The sequence below is a fragment of the Columba livia genome, chromosome 4 (genome assembly GCF_036013475.1).
Source record: "Columba livia isolate bColLiv1 breed racing homer chromosome 4, bColLiv1.pat.W.v2, whole genome shotgun sequence".
NCBI lineage: Eukaryota > Metazoa > Chordata > Aves > Columbiformes > Columbidae > Columba > Columba livia.
In genome coordinates, this window is record NC_088605.1 from 55,246,232 (window position 1) to 55,268,098 (window position 21,867).

At 44.3% G+C, this 21,867-nt stretch overlaps 1 protein-coding gene across 1 annotated transcript in view; it reads left to right on the forward strand.

Moving 5' to 3' along the window:
* The window catches only part of CDS1 (CDP-diacylglycerol synthase 1), a 113,314-nt gene that overhangs the window by 30,899 nt on the left and 60,548 nt on the right, over nucleotides 1–21,867 (forward strand). The gene's annotated exons all lie outside the window — the stretch shown is intronic.

Genomic DNA, 21,867 nt, shown 5'->3' on the forward strand with positions numbered 1-21,867 from the left:
CTTTGGCTCATCATTGTATTTGTTTACAAATAGCAGGTTAAAGTGTGCTTTTGGTAGCTCTTATCTTCACTGAAGTCTTCCACACCTTAAGTCCACCAGTGCATACAAAAAAGAGCTAAAGTGATGAACGCACATTTTGTGAAAATTGTGGTCTGCGTTTTCCACACTAAATACTCAGGTTGACAAAGACAACACGCAGAGTGATGAAGTGCGAAACTTCCAGGCAAAGTTTTTCCTGTGGGAAAAACCCCTTACCTTGTAAAAACCAACACAATGACCATGGTTCTTCTGTGACCCCGGTGTTTGCTCGCTTCAGAAGGCACAAAGCTCTTCTCAACCTCTCAGGGTCAAATCGGGCAATAAAAACCTGACTGTACGCTGGGGTTTTGGCTCCATTCCTTGTGCATATTGCAGCCCTATGACCTGTTTACTACTGTTCTGATGTTAATGCAACTCAGAAAATATTTGTGAAGTTATGTTTTGTCCTCGGTGCTTGCAGAATATTTTACAAGGGCCATGAAATGTCACACTGTCTCCATTAATGTAGCATGCATAGCATTAAGTGCAACACCAACGTGTCTGAATAAAAAAAAAGTTGTAATCTTTAATGGAAAAAAATAATGATACACTTTAGCTTCAGTAGGACTTAAGTATATGCTTGATTTTTTTAAGCACATCTTGGAGTACTTTCCTAAATCAGGATCTTGATTTCCAGCATTGTTTTTTTTGGTGTTTTATTTTTTTGTTTGTTTGTTTTGTTTCATCTTTTTTACAATAAATCGAACTCTTTTCTCTTTTGACATACTATGCTGATCTATGGCTTGGCTTTCATTTTGTCCTGTTAACTAGAAACCTACTTCATCATGAAATATGTCCCTCATACTTTCTCCTGTGTAGTGAGAGAAAAACCTTGATAAACATCAAGTGCCAGCCATTTCTCAAAAGCTTCCTGCAGATCTAGAAAAGCAGAAGGAAAATAAATAGTAAGCAAGCACTACTTGTTAAACTATAAGCTGACTACAGAAAGGAGTTGGAGGGGAGAGGACAGTGGGAACAGACTGCAGCAAGCCGTGCCTGTCTGCTACCCAGCAGGTAGGAGGCTGTGGAAAAGATAATTTGACCTCAGTTTAGTTGGAGATGGAATAAAGCACTGATGTCTGTCACTTCTAACCATGTTATTTAAAGTGTGGGGCTTCAGATGGAATGATACAACCTGTAGTGACCTTTCCCCAGCATTCTTTCTGAGGGTAAGCAATGGACTTGTTAGAGTAAATAGTCTCTCATTGCACTAATATTGAACTTAAAATTTCCCCCAGAATTTCAAGCGAAACTTGTTCCCTTGGAGGCTTTTAGAAAATGGAGCTGAGTTTTAGTCAAGTTATAAGGCAGTGTCTGGTAACATGGTCTAACAGTTGTAACAATATAGCAAACCAGATCTGTCTGTGTTTGTGTGACATCTGAAGCTGTTGCAGTTGGCCCCTGCCTAATCCTTATGTCTCCAAAACATTGTTGGGTTCAGAGACACTGAAATTTGCTGCCAGCTGCCCAATGAAGAAGAGCTCTGTGAGCTTAAGAACAATATATTGACACAGGAAAAAAAAAGACTTTGAACTGATGGTGAATAAATTTAAGCAATTACATTATTTCTAACCAGCAGAGGAATGAGACTCTGGAAGAGTCTTCCAATGGGACAATGAGGAACTGAGCCCTGGCTGGCTTTAAGATGAAACTTGGTGGGTTTATGAAGATAATTGTTTGACAGTCCTCCATCTGTAGCCCTCTCAGTAACCATGGGCTGGATTCATGGGCCTGGCTGCCTCTCCCAGCCTGAAATGCACCCATAGGGAGAATCAATTTTGGTGTGGTCTGTAGGTGAGGTGTGAAATTCCTCTTGGTGCTTGCATGGACTCTCACAGGAAGGCTGCAGGAAAGGTCAGACTTGATGTCATGATAGCATTATCCCCCTCTGTTTTTCTTCATCCCAGCCTTCTTGTCAAGTGAGCAGGGTTGCTTGTCCTTTCTGAAAGAAGGCCAGTCACACTGGAAGGTGCAGTTTGTAGTCTGGGCTTGCACTTTCAATAACATGTTTGGAGGCAGCTGCTGCTGCTGTCACTGGCAGCAATCACAACAGATCAGACCGTGCCTTCATTTTTATCCCTAATGACAGGAAGTTTAGTAACTTGGTAGAGACCTCTGAGACAGCATCTCTACAAGGAGTGAACAGCTTATGGCAATACTACGACTTCTCCTGAGATACTGAGCGACCCAAATTCCAGCTGCCAGCGGTAAATCTGTGCTAGGAAGGATGCTGTATGCTTACTTACCTTGCAGGTGCTACAGTTCTGCTCCTTATCACAACATGTTTTACAGTGTGCGCATGACTGCAGGGCTCCAAGGCCCTGTGCTTTACAAAAGCTCAATGCACGCCTCCAGCAGAAGCCACCCTTTCCTTTTTGCCCGCCTGGCTCTGCCGAGATGCACGGCAACACCTTGGAGGCAGTTTGGGAGATACAAGAAATGATGAGGCAGCAAAAATGCAAGTATGGAAAAATTAGACTGAGCTACCGATAAATAAACAAATTTAGTTTTCCCTAAGTCAAAGATATTTTTATTAGGAGTTTAGTACTTCGGTGTGGTGCAGATATACAGCATACATGCTTTTTCCCAGAATTTTGCCTGCAGTTCAAATGAGAATTTGCCCATAAAGCTCCAGTAATGTTTTCTTTTAGTAGTGACACTTAACAAAATAATTGGGCAATTAATTGCCTAATTCCACAAGGAGCAGCAATTATTTCTTTTACTTAAAACATGTAAAAAGCTGTGTCATTTATTGATAGAGAGTCACATAATATTCTATGGCAGAACAGCCCTCTGGAGACATTACTCTATGTGCCGTGAATGCATTTTGAGAATAATAAACAAAACTCAGCTAAATCTTAAATGGGCTCACTCCTATATTTAAAAAATACTGCCATTCATTACGATTATTTATTGTTTATCAGTGCACAGACGACCGTAGCCAGCAAGAACAACCCAGCCTGTACCCCCAGGAATTTACAGCCACAAACTCGGTTCTCATAGCAATATCCGAGCAGCCACACTCACATGAGCTCTGATTCAGCAAGGGGCACAGGCAAGTGCCTGGCTTTCAGGAGGACAACACGCTCCCAGAAGCCCAAGCTTAGAGCCAATGTGCATTTTAAGAAGCTTGCTCAGTCTGAGCCTCGGATACTTCGTTTCCAGATAGACATGGGGAGAATATGAGGACAGCAGTCCTCCTAAACAGGTGCTCACAGGTGACTAACTGCTTTAATTACTGTTTTAATGCTCATTTTCTGGTCAAGAGTTTTGGCAAAGGTGGAAGTGAAGGTGGTGTCACTAGTATTAGTTTGCTTATCTTGAAGTAAAATACCTAATTCTACCTAGCAGTCAGGTATGAAGTCATCTTTCATGGAGCAGGTGCCATTCTGCTTTTGTTGTTGCAAGCAGATGGATGTGAATTTCTTGTAAACTATATATATTAATACCAATTTAAAGACTTAATGTTATATTTCAATGGTACGTTCTCTGGGTTTTGCTGTTTAATTTACTCTATCTGGTCTTCACTCTAGCAGTAGCTGAGCATCAAACCTTTTTGGTTACGGTAGTGCTGTTATCACTGTATTCAAGGTAATCTGCTGGTGGGCAAACTCCTCCAAAATCAAATGAAAACAACCTGTGATCTGTAAAAGACTTGGACTTACCACTTCCCAGAAAGAGAGAAATGCCATCACTGCAGATCTGCCTGTGTTCCTGGGGTGCCAGATGCACATGCAAAGGAGACATAAAATCCCGAACTCCCAGCTGGTGGCAAATCTGAAAACTGGAGCTGGGTGGAAGAGGCACTGCAGTGGAAGCGTTGCTGCCGAGCTGTGCTGCTAGCAGGCTTGGAAGCAACTTAATTATCAGCTGACTTTTGCATTGCAATAAAACTACCAGAAAGCCCAGTGTTGTCATAATATTCTTTTGCTGCAATGTTCTTTGCATGCTGCATTTTCATCTCATTTTGAAATGAAACTCTTGTTTTAGTTTAACATGCTTTATAATAAGACACTGAACTTTTAAAGTGTAAGTTGAATCAGTATGCTGATCAGAATATCAGTCAGAAATTGAACCTTGTGATTAGATCAGCCTTAAAATAATTATTCTGGAGTTTTATTTTGCAGAGAATTTGGCAACACTTCCTCCCACGTGAAGCAAAACCAAATACTGAAACCTTAGAGCCTTTGCAAACCATACATCTGTCTCTGCACAATGCTGACAGATACACAGCTATTCTTTTTCCTTTCTCCTCAGGTAAAGAGGAATTTTATTTTAAATGTGGTGGGTTTAATGCCTGAGAAAATAGGGCAGTCACAGAGCTATGGCTTTAAACAAACTTTATTTGGGCGCTTGACTGACTGGCAATTGTGGGCAATCATTTTAGCTGTCACAAGGCCCAGAGAAATGTGGGAGAGCTCTTCCATGAAATGTTTATATTTCATAAACAAAATGATGTGCTTAACAGTCAGAGTGATGGGAGGGTTCCGGCTAATGCATTTTCCAATGTGTGAGGCAGATTATTAATGCGCTCCAGTAGCTGTTAATTTCAGTTTGCCGGAATGATTTATGGGGAGGTAAAAGAGAGAGACATAATCTAATTGAGATCAGAATCACTGTTCTAGTAGAGGAGCACGAGCATGGACCCTGGCCGCAGCAGAATGATTAATATCTAATAAGCAAATAATCCGTTAAATTATTATAAACATTACTTTTGACAACTCTTTTGTTGCCAGGGGAGAAAGCAAAACAAGTGGACAAGATTAGCAAAACCCTGTGTAAATTTTTTGGGTATTTCTCTTCCATTACACAAAGACAGAGGTTGGATGCTGAGGAGAAAGAAAACCCGGGGTTAGGAGGAAGCATACGCCCTGATCAATTGTAAGTCAGCGGGGGGAAGCATTGATGCTGTAATATGAACAACAATTGAACGATCAGAAGAAAATCAATCTTGAAAAGGGAGAGAGAGACAGGGAAATCTCCTGCGCTGTTACCATGATCCACAGCTCGGTTTGAAGCCGGTGGCTCCCTGGTCATTACTGCCCTTGTTAGCATGTCCTGCCTGCACCCCTGCCTGTGCTGCCCTTTGTCTTAGCGACAGGGAACGTGAACGCTCAGTGTCTCTTCACCACATGCTTCCAAAAGGGGTTGATGACCATGCTAACCTCACTTCTCTCCAACGTCTTGCCATAATTTTTGCATTTGTCGGGTTGTTTGCATTTAATTTTCTTTGCTCAGAAGGTGACTTGAGTTTAGTCCTTTACCAGCCATGTACAGGGAGCCAGCATAAATTGGAGTGTAGGAACTCTGGTTTTGAGTTGAAGTTCTTAGTCTCATTTGCAAGGAACCACCTTTCCTTTGCTAATCCCCCCCATTCTCATTGTTAATGATTATAAAATAATCATTGTGATTATAAAACCCATGTAAGGCTTGGAGACACAAAAACACAGCATGTCTCATTTTCTTGCTCAAAGGGAAGCCTCTCTGAAATGAACCCGCAAACAGGAGTTGGTTCAGCATCCATTGGACACAGCAAGAAATCTCCTATTGACTCAGCACCTCTGCTGTCTCTTCTCTCTGCCTCAAATGAAATACTTCTGGAGAGGGGGACAGAAGGATTTAAAAAGGTCTTTCTAGACCTGGTTCTTTTTCTGTCCAGCTTCATCTTCTTGACAGAAACCTTACATGGCAATGAAAGAATCTTCCTTCTCATGTTCTTGTTCATAAGCCAAGCAGAAATAGGGATGAATCTTTTAGTGCTCTAGGTCAAAGCAGAAGAATAAAGACTCAGCTGCATCCTTCCCCATCCTCCAACCTACCAGGTAATCCTGTAACGATGCTCTTTCCCAGAGGCTGACACTGTAAGCATGGAGCTAGTGAACAAGCAGCACGTTTTATCATCAAACTGGGCTGATACAAAGTCCACCAAAGTCACGAAGAGACTGGTTGTATAGGGTTTGGCTCTCACTGTTGCCTCAAGGTTTAAACTCTTTAATGAGAAACACTGTTAAACATGCAAAAACAATGATATAAATAGCAATAACACACATATTTTTCCCCCAAATAGCAGGGGCATTCAGCTGTAGTCAGACAGTGCAAAAGTTATTTAAAATCATACTCCATTCCTTCTGGGTTAATTCAACCTGTGACCCAGAGTGCTGCTCATCCTAATATTAATTCTGAGAAATTTTTCTTTCAGTCATGTGGAATCTCTATTTGTTATTCTGACCGTTGCACTTGGCCATGTTGTCTGTCCCACAGCCTCGCGGGACACTGGCAGCCAGCAGCACAGGGCACACACTGTAGGCGCCAAGTCACTCCTCCAAGGAGCCAAGTGGGTTTTACAGGATTTGTTCTCTTTGAGTTTTTAAACTCCTGTCTGAGTTGTACTGCAAAGTAAGGGTAATGGAGGGATTTTTCAGTCTGCTATGGAAATAGTAAATGTGTTGGAAAGAAGTCATCCTCACAAAGCATTTTCCTCTGCTGTGGGTCACTGATGCAAACAGAATTCAGGCTGTTGCTGCCAAAACTTAGCCCTGCCTGATAACTATGTGGTGCCCAAAGGCAAAGGAGTTGGGAGTTTTGGGTCTGGTGTTGTGTGAAGAGTGAGCTGTGTTTATAAAAACAAAACCAGTACAGCAGGCAAATACAAAACAAGCACCGTTGTTACTAGAGTTGTATTTTCTAGCACAGCCCTGTGTTAGTCACTGCAATGCTCATTGGTGTTGCATGTTCAGAGCCCCAGCTGGCTTGTGGGTGAGTCTTACTGAAGACAAGGGAATGGTAGACCTCTACAGTTTGGATCTGGCCCTAAAGGTTTGGGTAAACATGGATCTTGGCACTAGCTGACATAATCCACGTATAAGTGATGTTAAGCTGGAATTTTCCCTAATGAGATCATAATTCTCTCATGCAAACTAGTAACATTGGCAAATGCTCTGATCTCATCTCTGTGCACCTGGCCAGAGCCATCTGAACTGATGGAAAATGGTGCTGCTGGTTTAGTTCTGAAAACAGCTGATGGTGGGAAAAGACATCTCCCTCAGCACGGCTAACAAATGAATGCTGCCATGGAGGCAGCCTGACCATGGACAAGCCTCACAATGTCCCCCGAGTTCAAATCCAGCTGGGGTGAACCACAAGGCATGAACAGCGATTCCAACCTCCTGCAAGATGTCCAGCACTTTTGAGTATACCACATGAGGCTAGGAATTTTCAGGTGTTCCCCGGTCCTTCAGGGCAGAACTTCTTCCTCCTAAACCACCTCCAGAAACAGCCACACCAAAGAAGTTGTTTAAGCACCCAGCTGCTTGAGGGAATGCCAAAGCCTGGTCTCCATTCCCTGCAGTGCATGACAGGTCCTTTGGGACGACACAGGTGTCTTATCTTCCACATTAAAAATCCCAGGATGAAAAGTTGCATAGGGAGCAGGTTGGTGTGTTAGGTAACTTGGGATCATGGGGTTTTCTTTGCTAGATTTCTGCAACCTCTGAGATTCTCCCATGTCTCATTTCCTAGGAATGCTTGCCCAAGTGTAGGGTGCTGGCCTTCAGTCCTGGGAAAGGTGCATTCTTCTCTTATCTTCTTTTCAATATTCCCTGTGACATATATGATACCAGGAAAAAGAATGTGTGAAGTAATGGCAACCCTTAGGTTATCAGACCTGGGAATGGAGGTCAGTTTATTTACAGTGCAGAGCATTTAACTTTCTAATTTTGTTTACAGAGGCTGAGGAAGGTGTGTTCAAAACAAACACAAAATATTAACACATGACCCTCTGGGATGAATTCCTGATATGATAAGACATGGAAATAAAGTTTTAGTTTGAAGGACATCAGCAAATTAAAGAGTCTTTAATATTTGAACTGATATATTGAGAAAGGCTACATCAATAAATTAATTAATCTGTTGAGGAACTAAGCTCTGTTGCATGAATGTGTTTCAGCATATACACACCAACAATATTTAAAAAGAAGCGATACAAAGTATGCATTGTTTTAACTTAGTAGTCCAGAAATGAACCACTCAACACAGCTTGGTTTAATAAATAGGAAATTAGTATTTCTTTACGTTGTGCAGACGGCAGAGAAATATCCAATATTTCTAGCAAGGCCTCCAACAAGCCTCCTCCTGTAAGCATGGCTTGAAGAGTGGATTTGAAGACCATGGCTTCACATGCACATATTTGAAAGTGTTGCATTTAATCTCATTTCATTGGCTTGTGTCTGCCTAAACCATATTATCATACTGGTTGGCTCTTGCAGTAGGTAGTTTTACAGTTACTAGCTGGTATTTACAAAGTGCTGTGGAATGTGAGCCTGTCCTTGTATTTTGTTTTGGGATCAGCATGGTGAATAAACCAGCTATTTCTTCTGCACTTGCTAATAATTTCCTGAAATGTTCTCCTTCTGTTTCTTGTGTATACATGTATGTATGCATACGTGAATGTAGATATCTTTGTTAGCATACAAATGCACATGGGCATAAGCACACACGTGTGGCTTCTGCTGTATACAAGACACATTTTATTATTTCTTTGCATGTATGGACAAATACGTGTAATAATAATGAAAGGCAGTAAGTAATTAATACTTATATTTCTTCTTGAAAGTACAGAACCTGTATCACATCTGGGTGGACTTTCAGTTGTATCCAAAGATAAATAATTTTTTAACTGGCAGGTTGCTGAAAAGTCTCTAATATTGCTGTTAAAGAGGGGACCTGAGTGGTGCTGGCTAGCAAACCCTCTGCACCGTGGTCTGACTGGACTGCCCACAGGCGTCCTTCTGACCCCTGCATCCAGTGCCTTCCTACGGAAACAGTGATGTGTGGAGCGATGCTGCATCCCAGATCCTGCCCTGGCCTGGCAAACGGAGCTGGGCAGAGGGTTTTCAGCTGCACTGAGCAACTGCAGAGGCTGTGGTTTACATCAAGATCAGGATGTTCTTAAAAATATTTCTTTTAGCATCTCAGATCCTGTAAAAGTAAAAGTCAAAACAAAATACATTGCTTATTTGCAGGTACTCATTGTTTCTGAAGAGAAGGGCGCTTATTTAAGTCTCTGCAAGTTTGTTCTCACAGAAAGTTGTATTTGAAACTCAGACTGGCTGGGGATTGATACCATTCCTCTGGTATGACCCTCAGTGCCCTCTTAGCACAAAAGCAGAACCAACTAAGACACTGAACTCCAGTAGGATTTAGAAATGGGCGTTTTTGTTTTTCTGAAAGGAAAATTTGTTGGGCTGATGCCACATGAATTCAGACCTATTTCAGGAGACAAATGTGCAGATTTAACAACACTATTTCTGATTTGGCCTAAGGAAAATACCTGTTCCTGTACTAAGAAGTACGTGTCCCATAAAAGTGATTCTTGCAGTAATACATGAAACTTGTGGCTGTATACATTAGCATATAGCATAATTTTCAATCTATTAGGGTTGCTATGAACCTTAGTTGAAGTTGTATTTGACCTCTAAAACTAAGAAATACAGTTTCTACAAGTATAATTCTTCTTAAACTGTTCCCATTGTAAATTATGCGGCTAACAGCTGGCTTCCCATGAAGTCAACTATTAATTGTATGTTCACTACCCTGCCTTGTGTAAATCAATATGAGAAATGAGCAGTCACCTACTATACAAGACAGACACTATACAGGGAAGTAATTTAAGGGTGGATGTCAGCTTGCTAGGAAAGGCTTCTTTACTGAAAACAAGGCGATGAAAAAAAAAACTTGCTTTAGAGAAAGCTCCCCTTACTCCCTGTGTATGCCAACAGAAAAGTCCTGTGACTCTGGTAGTGAGACACAACTGGTGCTGTCATTCTTGCATCAATATCAGTATTAAGATAAATTATTGTCTAAATGAGCTGACTTTGTTGCCAGAGATGACACTATAGGTGATATGCTATATGACCAGATTATATCCTTGAATCAAGGATGGAAGTTTTCAAGGATTTTACACCTTGGGGATTTTTTTCTACATTTGGACTCACTTCACTATTCACATTATTACATCAGTGAAGTTTGTGGGGATATTTCAGTTTTTATCCCATGTGCCTTGAATTGAGATGTAACTTGCTTTGCTTGTGCCTGAATATGTACTAGAAAAGTGAAAGAATTGTCTTGGTTTTCTGGTAGAGTTTACAGGTCAAAATCACTGTACCTGCTGCCAGCTATCCTACCCAAGAGCTGAGCATCCATTCCTGGGTCACCAGTGCACTGTAGTAATCGCCTATCTACACTAGCAATGAAAGAACTATCTATTAATTGAATGGCAAAAATGGTATTTCAGGCTTTTTTCCTGAATGAGCAAAACCCAAATGTCACACTTGTGGTTGTGTTCATTTGGCTCTTTGGTGGGAGTGTTGCCTGGACTGAGAGGACAGTGGCTGTCAGACCCCTGACCCATTCTTGTCCTGCCCTGGGGGCCAGCAGTGGGACTTGCTGTCCTGCCCTGCCCTCAGGGATACGTGGCGATCTCACAAGCCGACCTCCTGTTTTCCCTAAATTTAATTCATGGCCCTTCTCAGAGAGCTAATGCTCAGGAGTCAACAGTTATTTCCATCAACTGGGACCTGCCCGATCTACTTTGTCAGTTCAAGGAGAAAGAAAATATGGGAAAACTATCAAGTTTTAAGTGAGGTATTGTGAAGTAGCGGAGCATAACTGCACAAACCTTGTTTCCAGTGGTAGATTGGATTATCTGTATATTGTACCATAAATGGGTTAGGAGTACAAGCAGGAGATGCCCTTACCTTTTTTTTTTTAATCTTTCTTTCTCTGCCTCTTTTTTTTGGAGGAATTCATATGTCAGGAAGTCTTTGACAAACATTATTTCCATACTTGAATTGAACAATGAATAGAAACTGGCAAAGAAAAGGGGAAAGGGAATATATTCTATAGCTGTGTCTTTTAAATTGCTTTATCTATTGATAGTTTTGTCCCATGCTAAATGCAATTTCAGCAATACAGAAAGCACAGGCTGAAAAACTGAGCTCTAATTAAATCAGTAACGTTTCATTATTTCATGTGAACAATGCGAGTCTAAAGTGATCTTTCCAAAGAAACATTAAATCGAGCTCCATGTGCAAGTCTGCCATTTCAAATGTATTTCACATCCAGTGTTCCCAACAGGTTTGGGTTGTGCAGAAGGGTACCATTAGCTGTAAGAAGCCCCCCCAGAAACAGCATTCACACCTCCCCTTCTCACCAGCACCTGCTGTGGAGCTCGGGAGCTCTTCAGGTTTTCCAAATGCAGCACCAGAATAACATCTAATGGATACAAGAGTGATTTCCCTGTTAGAGATGTAATTACAGCCTCTATCAAGCTAAAAAATATGTCCATTTGGATGTTTAGATAGAGCGGAATGTATTTAAAAGCTGCCTGCTTGTTGTGAAATTCAGCTGCAGGTGCATGTGCTCAGGGAGCAGGTATCATACTCCAGTGTGCTTTAGTGACTGTGCCGCCGGAGTCACTCAGCGTGAGGCAGGCTCTCGTGTGTCATCTGCAACGCTTTTTCCCAGCATAATCCATTGTGTTCAGCTGAGCACCATGGTGTTTAGCTAAGCCCCTTGTATTTTTGGTTTGGGATCAAACCAAAACATGCAGAGAGACCTGTACCTTGAGCTCTGTCGCAGTTTGCAAAGACAAACCATCCCATGAGCTGTGACCCACAGGTGTCCCCTATACGTGTCAAACACCTTGCTGGAGGGTCAGTGAAGACCTTGCAGGAGTGTGTCCCACCTGCTGATACTGTAAAATCAGCTAATTGATGAATTATACATATAGACTTATTTTATTACTAATTGCTGATTTTAGGTATCCCTGCCAAGCACTGGTAGCACCAGCTGGTGCCAGGCTTTTGAGATGGGCCTGTCACAGGTGCCAGAGGCAGAGGGTTGTGCAGCACCCCATGCCCTCCATGGTTCTCAAGCTCTCGTTCCAGTCAGGGTCTCCTGTGTTATTAACATCACATTGCATGCAGGAGGACATAATCATCTGTATCTGATGCAACCCCTCTGGGTGCTCTTACAATGTGTTTAGGTTTTTTTATTGTTGTTTCTATTTTATGCAAGGCCTAGGATGAAGTGGAATAATGTTTCCCCTTGCTTCAGGTAACTTTCATTTCAGATCATGTCCCCTGCATGACATCGCACCACCCGCGTGGTGAACAGGTGGCCAGTACAGACGTACTCCATAGCTGTAGTACTTGTCTGCTAAGGCCACGTGGCAGTTGTGCCAAGTAATCCCTCCTAGGAGCCCACCAATGGCCCCATGAAGGCTGCTACATTTTCCACAGCAGCTGCCATCTTTGCAACTGGCCCATACTCACCTGCCTTTCAACCTTAAAGGAGGGGATTTCTCCAAGTAAGTTGACACCAGAGCTTCGGAGATCTGTGGTAGCTGTCAGGGCAGGGGAAGGAGGCCTTGCTGTGGCAGGGTGCTGCTGATCCTGCTGAGCTCTCACGCAAGTCACATTTGCTTTTAAACTATATCAGAACAATTTGTGTTCTTTGGTACCTTTCATTCAAAAATGGGAGCTGCCTATGCCTGTTGCATTTAATCTTTTTTGCAAGCAACACGCTTATCTTTCTTACTGGTGAGGAAACTGAACTGTGGCAGTGAACCAGGGTAGTCAGGATGGCAGTTAGCAACCCCGCGACTGCACTGCTGCTCACTCCTCCCTTTGCAAAGCACACGCACACAAATGCCGGGCAAGGGGGGGAAAAACACAGCAAAAAACAGAGAGGTACTTTAACAAACTTCAGGGGTCGTGTTTCAAAAGTCAGCCAAGCACGCTTGCCTTGCTAATCTGCAATTTGTGATTCTGAAGAAAGAGACGACAACGGCGGCAAAGAAGGGGGAGTTCACAATTCACAAACCAATTTGTGTTGTTTCTGCAACACTGCAAAAGTGCGACTCATGAATATGCTAATGAAATTGCAATGAGAGTTTTGGCACCATTTCATCACCTCACTAGATTAGGGAGCAATCACACTGTGGGTTTACATGTCTTTGGGAACTGCTGGGGAGGAAGGGGAGTGAAAAATAGATCTGCAATATTTATAATTCAACAAAAATTGCGCTGCCTCTACCATAAAATAACGATAATGACTGAATTGATATAAGAAAGGGCTTCTGGGTTAGGCAAAGAGCTCACTGTTAAGATCACTTTCCATGCTGCTGAATCAGTACAAAGATTTTCCCCCATGGAGAAGTCTGTGCCCAGAGGTGCGTGGTGCTGTACCCTCATGTTGAGTCCTGTCCTAGAAGCATGCATGCAGGAGTGTGGAGAGAACAGGCCGTGGGATGGTCCTGCTCTGCTCTTTCTTCTGGGTGAGCGAGCAGCAAAATAGGGAAGATTTGTATCCCCTTCAGCTGGGGCAGGAGAGAAGCAGCCAGGCAGGTGTGCAGACCAAAATCCAACAGATTGTTTCAAACATTGCCTCCTTGAGAAGTTTTTAGGTTAGACTGGCACATCCCAAAAGAGAACTGCACACATTTCTTAAAATCTTTTGTGGACATGACTGAGGTGCAAGCTCTGAGCTTCTGGAAAAGAATTATCTCTCAATAAATGTTCCACATGGAAGAGTCCAACTTCTGCCCCATCGTTACTCAGCTTCTTTGTATCCTGAATGGCACAGTCATGTGAGAAAAAAAAAAAAAGTAGACAAGGATTAGGCTTCAGTATTTGTACTTGGGTTTCACAATTAAACCCAGAAATAAACCCTGTAAATGTTGACATCTCTGACACGTTGCACCCGCATGCAGTGTCTGTTTACTGAAGTAGTAATAATCCTATGGTTGATCTCGGTAGGAACAAGATGAGTCTCAGAAGGAAGCACAGGTATAGAAATGAGCTCACAGATCAGATCCTCCTTGTTTGCTCCCATTAATAGTCCCACTGTGTTGAAATCTTTCCTTGTACCATTTCAGGTGAAGCAGGAAATGCAGAAGCCGCATTTCCCGCAGCAACCTTCTGGAGTTTCATGCTAGCCTCTGCTTGGCCCCTCTTCTTGCTTTTTTATGGGCCCTCATAAACTCTCAATGAAGATGATCCCATAATTAGCTTAACTCTTTTATTTCCATAGCATGTATGAGAGAGGTAGAAAAGACATGAGCTTCAGACCACCTTTTTTATCCTTAGTGCTTGTATCTGTTGCTGTGATTAGAGAATGTGCAGAATTCTATGACACTGAATTAGACCAACTGAGGATTTTTGTCCCAGAAACTTCTGCAGTGACATTTTAAAAAATGATGACTCATTTAAAAGAAGCTTCAGAAATGGGGAGACACAGAACCCATGGCCACATGTGAAAATTTACATCTAGTTTTGAAGGTTTTCCGCACGGTGATTTGTTCAAGATTTTACACAGCCCACCAGCCTAGCACTACAAAGGCAAATGTCATTGCATCAAATGCAGTGATGTCATACGCAAAGAGAGGAAAGAAATTACTCAAAACTGATATAGAAGAAGATATCAATGATTGCAAAGGGGCAGTATAAGACAGCATAATTCATTCGGATATTCATTTACCTGTTCAATACCTGGTAGGTATCTAGGACATCTAATAGTATCACCCTTGCTGGTTTATTTACTAACCATCATAGTTATTCTTTTCATTACCTCCACAGTGTAATGGTTCTTTTATGAAGGCTCATTAAATTTAATGAGACACCACCAGATTTTATTGCCTTCTAATAAAATGGGTAGGGGGAGCTGTTTTCTTTCTGATTCATGCAGCTCCAGAGTACCTTAAATAGTCAGGTATTCGGCTGGGTTATGAGCAGGGCCCCTGACATTCTTTCTGGTGGCCTCCTTGGGGAATGTCAGGGATTAACAACTATTCAAATAAAGATGCGTACAGGGATATGCCTAGATAGGTAAATGTTTATTTTTATACATATATACATGCACACACCTGGGCATTTTTCTTCCAACGGGAGACAAAATTCTGCCAGAATTATTAATACAAAGATATTGTGGGAGTATCTGGTCAAGAGCTTGTCAGCCAGCAGAGAAGACACCTGCCAAAGCCCTCAGTGGATGACTCAACAGAGCAAGAGTAGTTTCTCCTAGCAGAGGTTCAGGTTCATGACTACTTGGCTTATTAATTAATTTATTGCACAATTGTCTATTACAGGTATTAATGTTATACATTTTTGTTTAACTATGGAAGTTAGTGAGAATTTGGAAAACCTTGTACTGTGAAAAAAAATGCAGAAAACCAAGAGAGAAACCGAGAAATGCAGTTTTCTATGAGTTTCTCTTCAGGAAGTGAGCAAGAAGATGATCTGTAGAGCTCCTCCCCCTGAGGGCCATTGCCTAAGAACAGCATTTCACTTAAAAAAAAATACTGAAGTGAGCTTCTTGATAAGCTAAGGAAACTGGGGCGGGAAAGTCCAGTGGTGGTACAATCTTTGGCTTGTGTCTAATCCGCCTGCCCTGTGTGAAAACCAGAAACTGAGCAAGTGTGTGTTCGAATTAGTCCAGATGGAAGTGTTGGGGAAGAAGGCAGATGACGCAGTCGGGAGCTAGTTCTACTCTGCAAAACAGTCTGCGCACAGACAGTCTCAGTGTGAGATCCAACAGGTAGTTTTGCTAAGAAAGGTCAAGGAAACAGTAATGTAATGTGCAGTAGTAGCAGGAGGCCAACAGCCTGTACTGAGAATAACACTGTTTTGATAAACTAATACATTTTAAAATACAAGGAAAAACCCAAAAATGCTGTAAGAGCAATTCCCTTTCCTATTGATGTTTTGTGCCGTAGTTCGGAAGCCGTAAGTGTCTGTAACCACTGTATCAAGACCAAAAAAAAACCAACACACCACCAAACACGCATGCGCGCACACACACACACACGCACACACACACACAGACACACACACACAAAAGAAACAAAAACCAAAACAAGCCACCACGTGTGGTGGTGCAGCCTCACTGACTCCCAAGAGAACAGGCCAAGCAAATGAAACTCTTCCATGTAAAACTGCTTGAATTATTCATTATAAATCTATCCAATAAATGTAGTCCTTTTGCTGATCATATTGCCCTTTTGCCAACAACCCAGTCTTGATTTCAGCAGATGTCTTTGGCATCCAGAGGTATGTGAAGATGGGGCTGGTTTTAGGCTGCTCCTTTTCTCAATACTTCACTAGGTATTATTGTGCCTTTCATGTTCCCTGCTCTCAAGCTGAAAATAACAGTAGTGACCAGGTGCTTCTGTCTGGCGCGTAACCCCTCCAGCTCCCTTTTTTTCTCTTCTTTCTCTCCAGTGACTTGCCTGGCATGCTGACACCTTGCTGTGTCTCTGTGCCTCTTGGCACTGGGATTGCTTGCCTTTCCTGCTGACCCTGGTCACACTCCTGCAATAAGTCAGAGTGGGATATTTGGAGCATGTCCAACCCTGGTGGTCTTGGGCAATTGTTCTGCCAGAATGGTAGCATTGGGAATGTAAGACCATTATCCCTGCATGTCAGTGACTCATCCAATACCTGTAGTGTAGTAATCAATATGAAGCCCAATTTGTAACCTTATGTTATGGCATTATTTTAAATGTAGATGTTGAACTAATTAGGAATTTTCCTTACAAAACAGATTTTTGCTGGGAAAGTATCTGTCTGACAAACCACATCTTTCCCCTAGAAACTGTAATTTGGATTAAGCTCTCCCTTAGAAAGTTTCTTGGAAGGAGATTGGAATTACACATCCAATCTAGAAAGAGATGAGGGATAAGAGTCGTGTTTAGCTAGACGCCCAGCAGGAAGGGTATTTACCTAAAAAGAAGAGACGTCTGGCCTCTGCTCAGTTCTGATGTAGTTACTGACTCAAAGCTGAACAGCTCCATCCAGAGAGAAGTCCACACCAGAGCAACCTGCAGCCCAGCAGCAGACAGTTTGCTTGGAAGGAAGGAGATGCGGGTAGAGGTCCTTGTTTTTCCTCAGAAGGTATAATCGGGCTTGAACCTGGGTCTCTCATTGCCATGGTCTCTTCTATCTAGACTTAAAAATAAAATAAAATAAATAAAAAATAAACTCTTAAAAAAAAAATTGGATTTGTCCAGGTGCAGAGCGCAAAGTATTAATATTATGAAAGCTCAGTAACACCAAATTGGAAACTGCTCTCCTGTTTGGTTCAGCACTCATAAGTACAATATTGTAATATTTTTTCAAATGAGACTTGTTGGCATCTGAATATCATTCCCAGGCAAGTGCCTCTCTGTCTACAAGTTCTGACAGCTCACAGGATCACACCTCTGCCAGGCGCGTTTGGACATTGAGACCGGTGTTCCTCAAGGCAGATCAGAACAACCCTGGGCTCTCAGTGGCGGTACAGGGAAAAAGAGTAACAGGAGATCCAGATGTCCAACCTCCCAAAAGAAAAAAAAAAAAGGATTAAAACAGACCAAGTGCTGCATTTACACCTTACCAGTGTAAAGCCAGAGGAGCTCCTGTAACTTGATTTGTGGAACTGACAACAAGATTTCTTCCCTGATATATACTCTATATCCTTATCATAATGGGAGCAGGAAAGAGGTATATAAAAAAAACCTGTCTGTCCTCATTAGGGGAAAGTTGAGTATAGTCTATTCTTGCTTTAATGCAGTGATCTAATTAACCTTTAGCCAGAATTAAAATGACCTTGAATTGGCCTTTGTGACCTCCAATGCTTAATGTTGTTAACTTTAAACAAGCTTTTTGGGGTGGTCGGGAGCAGCATCTGTTAAAATGGGCAAAAGGTCGAATCCATTTACTTAAATACACCTACTGCATATATTGCTGGTGAATGTGCTGCCTACGTTTTTAGAAGGGATAGAAGATGTAGCTTTGAAGATAAAGGGCAGCCTATCTGTGAGAAGCCGTGCGAGGAGGATGTAAAACTGCTCTAAGATGCGTTTTCAGAATCTCGTTGTGCTTTCTCAGCAGTGAGCATCTTCTGGTTTTCGTTTTAAGTTCTGCTATGCACAAAACATCACAGTAGGCAAACAAATGCCACTTAGTGGGCTCTGTACCTGACGTTACTACTTTCAGAAGAAGTTATGAGGCCGCCTGCTGCTCTCACGGCTGCTCACTCCGGGGGCAGAAGGTGCCTGTTGTAGCAGCAGCGTCACGGTTTGGGCTGAGCTTTATGTTCTGCTGGGGTCCGGGAAATACACGCTCATGTGTAAAAAGAAGTAGATGTCCGGTTGCATCCCTGGATCAAAAGGTCACTGATGGAAATGACTTAAGCAAATATGCTGCAGGGTAAAGAGTTCCAAACGCAACCGCAGCACCATCGCTGCCGCCTTTCCGGCCCTTTTCCGAGCGGCGATCCTTCACAAACCTGCCGGCCGCCGCCACGGCGAGCCCGCCCGTGGGTGCCCCGCCGCCTCCGGGCACCGGCAGTGTGGCGGTGCGGCGGGAGTTGTTGTCACCATCACTAGCGTCGTCTGTATTGCTGTTGTCGTCCCGGTTTCCGAAGCGTTTTTCGAGACTGCGCCTTCCTTCTTCTGCGCAAAGTCGGACCTTAAACGCCTGCTATTTGTAGTACATTAACATAGTACATTAACATTTGTAATGTGGCGATTATTTTACATAATCGATACCATCAAGTTCCTTTTCTTGGGGAGCCTCGTGTTTATTTACATTTATTCCGCACACGTCAGTTTCCATCAGGAGCAAAACCGATTTTCTTGTCCTACATCTGCTCTCAGGATAACCTTAATTCACCGTAAATCCATTTGCGCTCCCGCCGCAGTGAGCCCGGTCTGGGGATGCCGCCGTGGCGGGGGAGCACCCCGGCTCCTCCGCTGCAAAACGCAGCTGGGTGGGGAAGAAGGGAGAGGCCGTGATATTAATTGTTATTATTATTATTATTTGTTATTTTTTATTTTGCGGCAGTTTCTGTTTATGGCGTGATGCATTTGAGCCCAAACACATTAGGTGCATTATTCATTGGGTACATTTGTCAGAACATGCATGTGTATAAAGAACTAATGATCCATATTAAATTAATGACGCTATAAAAAAGAAAAATACCCCATACATGCGGTTTATGACGGCAACTCCCGACTTTGATAAACCATAGAAAAGACCTAATCAGATGAAGCATTGGACTGTTCCGTCTCCAAAATTACATTTCTCGAAATGTGCTTGTACACAATGTTGGTTTTATTAAAACAAATTAATTCAGTCATTAAGGAATCATACGGCAAGTGTCTCATAAGTCAGGACCTCCAGTGTAACAAATTGATTAAATGACTGTGTAATAGTCTCTTTAAACAAATCTAGTGTAACAAGTTAATAGATCTGCTCAATTACCATGCCGGGGTGATGAGGATGTGGGCAACTCTCTCATTAAATCCGGGGTAGCGCTGCGGGGGTGGTTCGGCGCGGAGGTGCGTATCGGCGGGGCAGGGCTCCGCTCCCGCAGCCCCCGCCGGGAAGGGACCGAGGCCAGGCCGGGCGTGGACGGCTCCGGCGTCCCTGCGCAGGGCAGGGCAGCCCCGCCATCCCGCCGGCGGGCTCCTCCTGGCACCCTAGCGCCGGGGGCGCGGGAGGAAAATCTATTACCCCGCTGCCATTTTGTTAAGTGTTTGCTCCCCGTTGTGACCCTGCCACTTTATCTGTTGGTTTTTATTTTCTGAGTGCATGTTGCCCATATGTTACTGTAATAGTTGCTATAATTCTTGAGCAATAGGGCTCGTATTTTACTGAGCTGAATTAAAAAGAATGCACTTTAATAAAAAAACCCTAGCAATACACTAATGTCTTGACATTGATGTATTTGCATAAAGATGAATTATATGGGCTTGCTTGACACGAATTCTAATAAATGATCGAGGACGTTATTATAGGCATGCACTTGGGCGTGTGGCACCGGGTTATCGCCGCAGAGCCAGCGCCAGGCTCTCGCCGCAGCCCGCGGGTGCCGACCGGCCCCGCCGCGCTGCCTCCCGCATCCCCGGGCAAACCTTAAACCCCCAGGGGCGTGTGGAGCGGTGCGGTGCTGCCTGCCCCGTATCGTTCGGGTATGAAAAACATTGTCCTCATCGATAACGGGCGGCCGGCGGGCAGGCTGGGGGTGTCTGCCACTCCCTGCGGCAGCGCATCCGGCAGCCTCCCGCTCCCCGGCAGATGTTTTGCGCTGTCCGAGACAGCTGGTAAACGCTGCCAGAAACGTGTATCTAGACAGTACCTATCGGTGCAGAAGGTAAATGAGGAACCGCAATGAGAATGGAGCAGTTCATCTTACTTTTTATGTGTGAGCAGCGACGCCGGCTTTGAACGCGGGATCGTTCTGCAGGCGCCTGTCTCTCTCTCTCAGAGGCTCCTATACGGGAAGGGAGCTCGGGGGGACCGTGGGAGGATGGGCTGAACCCCCATTTTAAACCCCATCTGTCCTGAGGGAGAGGGTGCTGAAAGCAAAGCCCCTGGGCGGCTGGCACGGATATAACGAAAGTCTTGCACGAAACGACATCGCAGCGTCAAATAGCGAGAGAGCGGGGCGAACCCAGCGTGTACTTGAAACGAGAAGCGTTAAAAATTAATATCACCTAGAAGTGATGAATGATAATGGGATTTCAGGAGGTCGTAAAACGCGCAACGGTGGGAGAGGTCAGCACTCGCTGAAATGGCCGGGCTATCCCAACGTGGATGTCGGTCTGGCCGTCCCTCTGGTAGGGGTACGGGCATTGCCTTGCCTGCTGCCTACGCTGGGGCCTCTGGGTGGGGGTCGCAGCCGGGATGAAGGAGCCTGAGGGCCTCGGGGTTGTAACAGCGCTGATGTAGGGCCTGTCGGGGTCGGGATGACAGTGGCATGCGGACTGGGACCCTCCCACGTACGCACACGCCCCGAGGTAAGCGGCCACTGTGGCACGGCGGAGCGGATCCTGCCCGCATTCATTTGTCCCGCATCCATAAACATAATCTCTCCCGCAGGGCAGCAACTGCAGGCCGGTGGCCGCGGGAACGGTGTACAGGCGTTTGGGCGGCCCCGGTCCCCCACTTCCCATCTCATGCCTCCCCTCTCTCCATCCTTCTCTCCCCAAAGCCCCCCCCTGCCGACGGCTGTTGCGGAGCGCAGAGAGGTGACCTGCGCCTGGCTCCTTTCTGCAGGCAAAAAAGTTTCCTCCGCCCGCGGTGATGTTCTTTGGGGCTGGAGAAGGGACCGCAGCGGGTTCCAGTTGTGAAATAGCTCGACAAAGCGGGAAGGATGCTTTCGGCACCCTGGGATTGCACAACCCGGGTTTTTCCCGCGGTATCTCCTTCGCCTGTGCCTCAGAGAAGGCACATGGCAGGGTAAACCCAGAAACAGCCGCCTTTATTTCCACTGAGCGGGAAAATTCCGCACACGCAGGCGGAAAGGAACGGAGTTTAAACCCCTAGGGCTCTCTTACAGAAAGGAAAAAACAAGAGCTGCTCTCAAAGGGACCTGCCGGGCCCAGTCCACGGTTGTCTCTCATCGCTTAGCCAAGGACTACCCGCCCTGCTACACGGCCGCGCATACGGCGCCCATCACTCCCCACGCGTGTGCGCGGTCGCGTATTCCCCGCGGAGATTTCGGCTCAGGCCTGAATGCGGGGCGGCTGCCGGGGAGCGGTTCTGCTGGCCCGAGTGCTTCTGTATATGTAGTTGTGCAGTACTTCTAATATCATTATCCGTGATTTTCACGGCCACGCAACAAAATCCTCCGTATTTGAAGGATTGAACAGAAACTGCGGCTGATCTCGGCCTGGCCCCACGCACAGGGGAAGCTTCACGCCGTGTGAAGCCCGCTGACATTTTGTCTCCTAATTGTTCGCCTCAA